The sequence below is a fragment of the Panthera tigris genome, chromosome C1 (assembly GCF_018350195.1).
Source record: "Panthera tigris isolate Pti1 chromosome C1, P.tigris_Pti1_mat1.1, whole genome shotgun sequence".
Classification (NCBI taxonomy): domain Eukaryota; kingdom Metazoa; phylum Chordata; class Mammalia; order Carnivora; family Felidae; genus Panthera; species Panthera tigris.
Genome location: NC_056667.1, coordinates 214,601,726 through 214,612,589, shown reverse-complemented (window position 1 = coordinate 214,612,589; position 10,864 = coordinate 214,601,726).

Sequence of the window (10,864 nt, the reverse complement as noted above, 5' to 3'; positions counted from 1 at the left end):
AAAACACAGTTGCTCAAGCAGCTGTTTTGTTTATCATGGTTTTGCTTATTATGTCTTGAAGCAGATGGGTTATTTGGATGTCAGGTAGCTGTGGTCTCAGGATCCCTGAAGAGCTGCAAGGCAAGCGGTGTCAGCGGAGCCCGGCAGCTGCCAGCTGGCGCTGTGGGGATCGGAGGCTCCCAGTCGGGGCGGCAACAACGAGGCAGGGTCAGACGTCACGCCCAGAGACGCTGCGCGGGCCACAAGGGCCGTTTCCTAACCAGCCTCTTTCCTGGAAGTGTCAATCTCCCTACCGTTGACTCTGGAAGAGGCAGCATCTGAAAGTTCGGGCTGAGCGGAGGGTGCCGGGCAGGTAAACATACCCATCTATACTTTCCACATGAGCACAACGCGTTTGTTTCAAGCACCAGCAGCCATCAGTTTGCTGGAAGGCGGTTTGGAAAGGGTTTGCTAATTTCACTTAGCAAAGTGTTCATCCACGTTGCTGCAAATGCCAGGACTTTCTTATTTTGTGATTTTAATAAAAATTGTTTACATTTGAGGGGCGCCTGGGGGGCTCAGTCGGTTAAGCGTCCGACTTCCGCTCAGGTCGTGATTTCACGCCTCGTGGGTTCGAGCCCCACCTCGTGGGTTCCGTGCTGACCGCTCAGAGCCTGGAGCACCTGCTTTGGATTCTGTGTCTCCCTCTCTCTCTGCTCCTCCCTCACTCATGCTCTCTGTCAAAAATAAATACACATTAAAAAAATTGTTGACATTTGAAGTGTAACATGATTTGGCATACATGTACAGAGTGAAACACTTAACTGATGTCAAGCTAATTAACATATCATCTCCCCGCCAGTGACCGCTGATTTTCTGTGTATGGTGGGACGATCTGAAATCTACTCTCTTAGCAAATTTCCAATACAGTATTCGCAACTTCGGTCAGACGCTGTACATTACATCTCTAGACGGACTCATCTTACATAACTGTCACTTCGGTCACTTTGTTTAACCAAGGATTTCCTTCTTTTTAAAGGCTGAATAATAGCCTCCCGTAGAAAGAAATGATTACACGAACAAAAGCTTTAATCCACAAGCAATTGTCATAGAAACCTTTAGGTACTGAACACAGCCATCTAACACAGGAAAGGGATGAGAGTCAAAAGGAAAATTGGACAGAAGCTCTCCTGGAGGGCAGCATATCACTCTCCCGATTCAACAGATCAACAGAAAAAAACAACGCGAGACCTGAGTAATACATCAGCAATAATTAGCAAGCGCACAAAAACACAATGTGTTTTAATTAGTTGATTCTATCAGACTTTGTTGAACACCAGCTTTTTTGTTCTGTATTAGGAAATTAGCAAAGACGAAGACAAACGTTTCTAATTCTCAAGCAACTACATTCAGCAAGTGGGCTGGGCTGGCCAGATCTGTTTCCTGGGGCTGGTCACCTCTAAGCCGTGAGGGAGGCTAGGAAATAGAATTTGAGGTGCTAACAGGAAGGGCTGGCTACATAATTTTCAGGATCCCATGCCAAACAGACCTCAGCTCAAAAAGTAAGGGAAAAGTGGGGCACCTGGTGGCTCAGTTGGTTAAGTGTCCGACTTTGGCTCAGACCATGATCTCGTGGTTTGTGAGTTTGAGCCCTGCGTCGCGCTCTGTGCTGACAGTTCAGAGCCTGGAGCCTGCTTTGGATTCTGTGTTTCTCTCTCTCTCTCTCTCTCTCTCTCTCTCTCCCTCACCTGCTCACATTCTGCCTCTCTAAAAAATAAATAAAGATTAAAAAAAATAAATTCAATTAAAGAGTACGGGAAAAGTTCTCCTTTCTTTTGTGGTTTTCCTCTCCATCTACCATGGTGGTTTTGATTCGCTATTTCATGTCGGAGATGCGGATGGTCACGAAGTGCAGACAGACGCTCCCTGGCGTCCAGGCCCTGCCCCCAGACTCAGTGCACCTGCTGACCCTCCCCCATACCTGTGCCCAGGTCCCCAGTTGCAGGTGCTGGGTCTGTGGAGGAGGTGGCTGAGAACGGGACCACTTCACTCAAATGCAAACTCAAAGAGAAAACTGTTAAGAATTTTAAGACATCAGCCACAGAGACTTCAACTCCACGGAGGGGCCCCTTCTGAGGGGCACGTCCCTGTGTGATCGCAGGCTCAAGAAGCCAGCTCTGCTTGCGGCCTCTGTAGCGGAGGCAGGTAGGGGAGAAGGAGGAGGGAACAGACATCGGGTGAGCTGACCTATAGTCTCCCACCTTGTTGTATGCGAAAGGCAGCCTGTCGCTCTGAATTGTCATCAGCATAGCAAGCCAGCGAGTGCCCTGACTGGTGCTAACTCAGTGTTAGCAATTCCTTAATGCCATTCTGATATTTCTGGCCCTACTTGTTTTATTTGGAAATACGACTGAGCGGTGCATGGAAGAGAATTTTGCCTAGAATATTTAACAGGAAACATGAATGTGAGCGTAACAGGCCCTTCCTACCTCTGTCATATTTGGAAGACTCTTGCAGCATCCAAAATGTATTACTGCTGATCTACAAACAATTTAAAACAATTTTTTAATGTTTACTTATTTTTGAGAGAGAGGGAGAGAGAGAGAGAGACAGAGAGGCAAAGCACGAGTGGCGGGAGGGGCAGAGAGAGAGAAGGAGACACAGAATCCGAAGGAGGCTCCAGGCTCCAAGCTGTTAGCACAGAGCCCGAGGCGGGGCTCGAACCCACGAACCGCAAGATCATGACCTGAGCTAAAACCAAGAGTCGGACGCTTAACCGACAGAGCCACCCAGGTGCCCCAGATCTGAAAACAATTTTTAAGGAAAATATTATTAAAATATCTTGTGATTCCAGGATTCTAAGACTTTTTGTTCTTCTTGTTTCTTTTCCTGCCATTGTATCCCCAGTACCTGGCAACTGTTTGTTGAATGACTGAATAAATGTATTCAGAATGATCACTGGGGTTTTGTAAGGTAACTTAATATTCCTTATAAGTAAAATCAACACAAAAGGGCTGATGCCTCACGAGCCTCATTAGAAGGGTTTTTCTCTCCTTGTTGTTTTGTAATAGATGAATAGAATTTGTTTATCAAGTTGCTTACCCCTGGAACTTATTAGCAACTCTTGTTTGTCTTAATTTTGCGTTGGGCTAGAAACAGTACTCTTGATGGCACAGTTGTGCAAAGGGTCAAGTCAGGCACCCTTATTTGTTTATTTTAAATGTTTATTTATTTTGAGAAAGAGAGAGGGAGGAAGCAAGCATGAATGGAGGAGGGACAGAGAGAGAGAGAGAGAGGGAATCCCAAGCAGGTTCCACACTCTCAGTTCTGAGCCAGATGCGGGGCTCGAACTCACGAACCACGAGATCATGTCCTGAGCCAAAATCAAGAGTCGGGCGCTCCACTGACTGAGCCACCCGGGGCCTCAAGTCGGGTGTCTTTAGATGCTTGGTCTGAAAGTCCCATCTGGACTGAAGCCGAGACAGAGGTTGGAACTGGAGTCTACAGCCCAAGTACTTCTACAAAGTCCCCCTTATTGTGGAACCCCAAAGGCCATGCCAAGGCTCCACTGTCCCTGATGTGGCTACTCAGGGGCTTTTATCTTGAGGCCAGGTCTAGCGCTCCTGGACTCGCATCGGTGACACAGGAATTCGGACGTGTCCTTTGGCCAGAGTCCTCCCCGACTCCTGGCCAGGATGCCAGTTCCTCCAGACCGGCCCTTTATCTCTTCTTGACCCAGTGGAGATCATGTACCTGACGATAAGTGAGCCTGGTACAGTCATTGCACCTGGGACAGAGAGACACCCAAGGTTGCCACGGCATGAGGAGGACACGCCTCCCTCTGGGGCTCTCTCATTGAAGCTGTTGACGGCGGGGAAGGAGGGCTCCGGATACCAAGACCCTCAGTCCAACAACCTGCGAGGAATTGATTCCCGCCAACTGATCACGTGAACATGGAAGGAGATCCTTCCCTATCGGAGCCTTCTGATGAGAGCGCAGCCCCGACTCACACCGTAGCTGTCTTGTTAGACCTGATGCAGGAGACGCAGCTAAGCCATGCCCAGACTCCCTACCCACAGAAACCGTGAGCTAGTAAACGTATACGATACTAGGCTGCTAAATGCATGAATATTTGTTACACAGTAACGGACAACCAATAGAGGGGTTTAGTCCACTGTTGACCAAGAGCATCCAACTCCTGAGCTCCCTGAATACGTTGGGAGAAGATCACCAGACAGCTTCCGCTTAAAATCGTGAGGCCACCCCTGACGGCAGAAAACACTTTCAAAATACCACATAGCGTGAATCATTGGCTATATAAATAAGGATTCAGGGCAAATGTCTTTGTTATCATACCGGTGTGCTAGGAGAAAATGCAAACTATGATCAGGAGTGAATCCCGCGAAGACTCTGTTAATTAGCCAAGCTTGGCAGGTGTTCCGCCAAGAGAGGAAGCCTTCTCCGCGAGCCAAGTGTGTTCAGAGGCAGTACAGCGAGTGTTTGTTAGCAAAGCTGAAGCAGTAAAGCAAGCCAGACCCTTTAAGATCTCCAAACCAGGGAAAGAGGCTCACGGTGTCTGGACAGTTCTGGGCCGTGGTTTTAGTCCAAGTATACCTTTGCCTAGAAAATGGCTCATCCCTTTTCTGAAATGTGTACACTTCTCAGAAAAGCATGGCTTCCCAAAGATCTTTTAAAGACATTAAACCACGACCATTGTCGCGAAACATCCCAGATTTAAAAAAAAAAAAAAAAACTGTAACCCAGTTTCCAAAAATAACTTGATTTCAACATCAGAACTGTCATCTCAAAAGGTTTCATTCTTAGCAGCAATTAAAAAATGAGAAAAGGTGACAAAGTTTCGTTCTTGTGTCTTTTTTTTTTTTTTTGAAAGGCTGTGATATGCCTCACTGAGAAACTGTGTGTGTGTGTGTGTGTGTGTGTGTGTGTGTTTTAATGTTTATTTATTTACTTATTTTGAGAGAGAGAGAGAGAGAGAGCAGGGGAGGAGCAGAGAGAGAGAGGGAGAGAGAGAATCCCAAGCAGGCTCCGTGCTGTCAGCACAGACCCCAATGAGGGGCTCCATCTAAGAATTTTGACCCCTTCCTGTGATTCCATTAAGTGCTCTGGGTCACGATGCAGTTCCCATGGGTTCTTGTCATTATAGAACGGTCTACGAGGAGGGGATTGCATCATTTGTCTTCAAGTCCAAGAAGGAAATAGAGGCAAAGGGGGGTGTGTCCAGAACCCCTGTGAAAATCTGAAGGGAGCCACACACACTGTCCCCAGACCAAGGGGCACTCACAGGGGCCCATGTTTCGCAATGATTTTTTTTTTTTAACATGTACTTGGTCACTGTGAACTTCAGAGCAGGAAAGCCCTAAATTAGGGAAAGTCTTGCTCCTGGCCCATACCCCCTCTCTCGGGTGGATCTGTTAGGCTCTTGGGTTTACCATAAGACCTAGAAGCGTGTGCCCCTTCACGTCACTGGGCTTTGTTTTGTGCATTAGGTTTGGGCTACACAACTACAGACTGGCCTGGGCATGGCTTGTCAAGACTGCAGAGAGGGGAGGGGGTTTTCCCGAGCACCACCCCCACCTCCTGCCTCCCTGCGTGCCTTCCTCCACCCTGCGCCCCTTCCTACTTTCCTTCCTTCCTTCCTTCCTTCCTCTGTTCCTTTCTGTTCTAGTTCATTTATTATGCAGATCTGCCTAGGAAGAGAAAACGCTCCTGATGTGTGGTTCATGATTTACGACACCATTCAATTGAACAACTATTCATCACTGTAAATTAATAAATGCACATTATGACCGCGCAGATTACCTCCTGCTGTATGGTTTTGCATCTTCCATCTAGGTCTATGATCGCCTTTGGGGGCAAGGTCCGGGTCTAGATTCACGATTTTGCCTGCGATGTCCAGTTGTTCTGGCGCCGTTGGTTGGAAAGACGACCCTTTTCCCCACTGGGTTGCTTTTGCCTTTTCGTCTGAGACCAGTGGGTGGCGCGTACGCGGGTCTTCTCCTGGGTGTTCCATTCTGCTCCCGTGATCCATCTGCCTTTTCTTTCACCGACGTCCCCCTGTCTTCATCACTGTGGCTTCACAGCACATTTTGAGGTCAGGTAATGTCAGCCCTGCAACTTTCTTCTTCTTCTTCACTAGTGTCCTGGCTACTCTGCGTCTTCTGAATTGCTGTATTCACTTTGGGACCTGCCTGTCCCTACCCACACTGTGGATTTGCTCCTCGTCACAGGTTTGCGTATCCTTCGTGGATTCTTTTCTGACCCCGTTCTCACCAAGACGTTTGCCAAAGGATGATTGTTCTCTCCATCTCTCCCTCGCAGCTACCAGCATGGTCTCAGACGTTTACTGTGAGCAAGAGAACCCCCCCCCCCCCGTCCTTCTGTCTTCAGGGAGCCCACATAGGATACCATGTGACATTTACTTATATGTCCCCTTAAGATCCTCTTGGCTGAGACACGGACGGTTTTGAGGAGTATTGGCGAGGGGTTACATGTGTGGCCCATATTCACAGAGTGGGGGGTCTTACGCACACCCTCCCACCTCCTCCTTGAGGACAGGGTATTTACACAGCTATTTGGATTTCTTCTCCACGGGAGATTTGTCTGTCCTTCCCCCACTCATGTATTTATTGACTCATTTTTTATACTAGTAGGGACCCATGGATATTTATTTTATATTGGGTTATAATCCAATATTACTACATTTTATTGTTCACATTGTTTCACCTTTGATCACTGGGGGCACTTAGAATTCTCATGGAAGAACTCAGGCTTTCTCAACAACAAGCCGGCAGCAATGAGCTAAGACCAAAGAATTCCAAAGGCTTGGGAACGAAGGAAAGAAAATGCCTGTCGTGCGCTCCATTCTTGTGCAATTTTCAGAAAAATGCATAAATAGATCATCTGATTTCACAGGCACTCAAAGGAGAACGATGATTTCGGACAATGACTCACAGACCCAAAGAAAGTCTGCTTCTTAGTAGATGCATTACAACCATATGGCAACTGGTGATGGCAAGTTCCTTGTGGTGGCCTGTGACCAAGACGTAACTTCCCCCAAGATTCCTTGTTTCTGTGGCTGGCCACCGAGGTTGTGTTGGGGTTGCAGTATGGCACGATACCTGCAGAATTTAATACTCTGTGGTCAACCCACATTCTTTCCAGGATTTGAAACATGAACCAAAGAATTCAGAGACCTCCAGGAGGACGTTTGCCTAACAAATGTCCAGTTGTACCAAAGTTACGGAACAAATATGACCTTAAGTAGCATTCAGTGACAATGCTAGTAAAATAAGGTTCGTCACTGGTATTTAATGTTGGTTTGCTTTTTCTAATCCTACCCACGGTCTCATCTGAGGATGTCTCTTCTGCATCTCTAGTGAGGTAGGTGGCACAGGTATCCTGTTCTCATTGTCAGAATGAGGAAAGGGTCCGTATCGATGGAGGACGAGTCTCTGCCCCAGGTAACTCACTTTGTAAGGAAGCCAGGTGCACGTGTTCAGCTTGGAGTTCTCTCCACCATGCAAGGCAACTCGGGACAGAACAGAGTGGAGGAAGCAGAGAACCAGAGGTCGGGAATAGTCTCGCTCCAGTGGGATACCAGCCGCGTCGTCTAATCTCTTTGGGCCTCAGTTTCTCCTTTTTTCCAGAGCGAGAAACTTACAGACGTTAGGATTCTGTAAAATGAAGGTCCTGGCTTCCATCTAGAGAGGAATATAATCATTCTTGTTCTACCGGGCCGTTCATTCACTCACTCACGTAATACTTTCTGACGGTCCAGACTGGATGACAAGTCGTTGACGTGCACATGTAGACCTACGTGGACGTTGTGAAGGTGTGCTCCCGCTGTGCCCGGTGGCACAAGGTAACCTGTTTATGAACTTGGTACCGTATCCGCCAAGTTCCATCTCGGCAGCGGACACAAAACGATTCAAGTCCTGATCAAAACTCCCAGGGGCCTAATTTTCAGGGCTCTTGTTTTGCCTTGCTGATTTCGCCCGGCCCTATACCAAGAGATTTCCGTTTCCACGCTGAGTTTTTCCTTGGTTCGTTTCATGTTGTTCTTGTGCTCTTTATGAAGGAAAAGCAAGGTGCCATGTTCCTTACAAAGTTGACAGTATTTGACCAGAGTCGATCATGTACGGACTTCACGGCAAAGAAAGACATCAGTGTATCTGGGGCGCGAGGCGTCTTGCAGACTACTAGAACCGCAGGCTTGACGGGGCTTGGCTTGGGTGTCCTCTTGCTCGAAATTCCACTGGAGGCATGGATTGCCATTCCCTTTTACACCATCTTAAATATTTTTTAATGTTTATTTTTGAGAGAGAGAGACAGAGACAGAGAGAGCGTGAGCAGGGGAGGGGCAGAGAGAGAGGGAGACACAGAACCCGAAGCGGGCTCTGGGCTCTGAGCTGTCAGCACAGAGCCCGACGAGGGGCTGGAACCCACGAACGGCGAGATCACGGTCAGAGCCAAAGCTGGATGCTTAACCGGGTGAGCCACCCGGGTGCCCCAACCCTTTCACACCGTCTTAAAGGTGAGTCTTTTGTGAACGCCATTGGAGAAACCAGGTGGCCATTTAGCAGGTACGTCCATTTAGCTGGATTCGCGTACGCAAGAGAGGAGGGCTGCGGCCCTTCCGTGTAGGACCTTGAAACAGAAATGTATTTTTTAAAATTTATTTATTTAAATCCAAGTTAGCTCACACACAGCGTAGCGTTGGTTTCAGGACTAGAACCCAGTGGTTCGTCACTTCCATACGATGCCCAGTGCTCATCCCAACAAGCACCTCCTTAGTGCCCATCCCCCATTTAACCCTTCCCCCCACCCACCTCCCCTCCAGCAGCCCTCAGTTTGTTCTCTGCATTTAAGAGTCTCTTATGGTTTGCCTCCCTCTCCATTTTTGTCTGATTTTTCCTTCCCTTCTCTTATGTTCATCTGTTGTTAAACAGAAATGTATTGAATGAATGAAACTCTATGAACCCAGGAAGAATGGGTGTATTACACGGTGGCAATAAGATTGCATACGTGAAATGGATAATTCTGATTCTGAGAAGTGGACAAACTTCATATAATAGGTCCATTCATTGCTTACGGGTGGAAGGATAAAGTATTTGTCACACGATATTTTAGTTTTTCTCAAAGGGCTCTGTCCATTTAAATTTTTTTTCATGTTTATTTGTTTTTGAGAGAGAGAGAGACAGAGCGTGAGCAGGGGAAAGGCAGAGAGAGAGGGAGACACAGAATCCGAAACAGGTTCCGGGCTCTGAGCTGTCAGCACAGAGCCCGACGCGGGGCTTGAACTCACAGACCACGAGATCATGACCTGAGCTGAAGTCGGACGCTCAACCGGCTGAGCCACCCAGGCGCCCCAGAGTGCTCTGTCCATTTAAAGTAAAAGGGAAACAAAGCCGAAGGAGGGAGAAAATAGGGGGAAAAGGGGGAAAATGTATGGTTGAGAAGAAGTGTCAAAGCAATGTTTAACCGACTGGAAAAAAAAATCTCATTTCTCAGTTTAGAAAAGCGGAAGGGGAGATGGGCATCAGTAATGATGATAAATACAAATCTGTGAAGTGAAAATATATCAGTTATGGAAATACGTTTAGCCAAGAGAAGAAGAAAGCTGAAAACATGGAAAAGTCACCTTAAAAATAGTAGGTGGAAATGGAAAAGCAAAACTTGACAGGAAGCCGCGTGTGTAACCCTCCAGGGACTTCCGGGTAGACAAGAAGGTACAGCATGAAGCACTTTGTGACCAGACATTAAAGAACGCTTCTGTTTTCTCTTTGGGCCCAGAATGTAAACACAGGTTTCCTACCGCAATGAAGTGTAGCCACTTTCCTCTTGAGCTTCCGCAGTCCCGGCCCAGAAGCTCCTCGAAGCTGATGGGGTCCGACCGTCACGGGCCACCGGGAAGGTGCCATGCCGACTGTCATCATCGTGACGATGGCCACTCACTCCTCTTTGTGAAAGTGCGAGCAGGACTCCTGTAGGCAGATACAGAGAAGGGGAGGAAAGGATCGAATGCCTTTCCATTACTCGAGCGCGTAGTGTGGGCCACTCGCTGTGCTGAACACTTCGCCCGCACTATCTCATCGAATCCTCACCTACGTCCTGAGGGACGGCGATCATCACCTACGTTTGGAAGATGGGGTATTTGAGATTCAGGGAGGTTAAGATATTTGCCCCTGGCTGTGCAATTTGAACGTGGCAGACCAGCATTTGAAGCCACGTAGAGAATGATACCATATCTGTGATAGACTGAATTACGTCCTCCCCAAATTCCTATGTTGGTGTCCTGACCCCAATATCTCACAACGTGACAGTGTTTGGAGATGGGGTCTTTCAGGGACCAGTTAAGTTACAATGAGGCCATTAGAGAGGGTCCCGATCCAATCTGACCCGTGTCCTTATAAGAAGGGGACATGGGGACACACGGGGAGAAACATGGGGCTGCACACACCCAGACAGAAGGCTGTGTGGGGACATGGTGAGAAGGTCCCCATCTGCACACCCAGGAAAGAGGCTTCAGGAGACAGTATCACCCCGCAACACCTTGACCGCGGACCTCCAGCTTCCAGAACTGTGAGGACATAGATGTCTGTGGTTTCAGACCCAGCAAACTCATACATTATCTGACATAAAAAACGTCACCAACAGGTATTTCTTCCAGGTTCCAGGTTCCTGTCGGTTGAAAATGTCCCGCAAATGGTATCCAGTCAGTGCCCCATGGAGTACACACATCTGCAGAGATCAGGGGCTGTCCCAGGGCTGGAGGGTGGCCGGGCACGTCAAGATGGCCCCCACCCCACCCCACCCCACACCTAGCTTCAACCACGGCCTCTTATCCCCAGGTGAATGTGCTGTA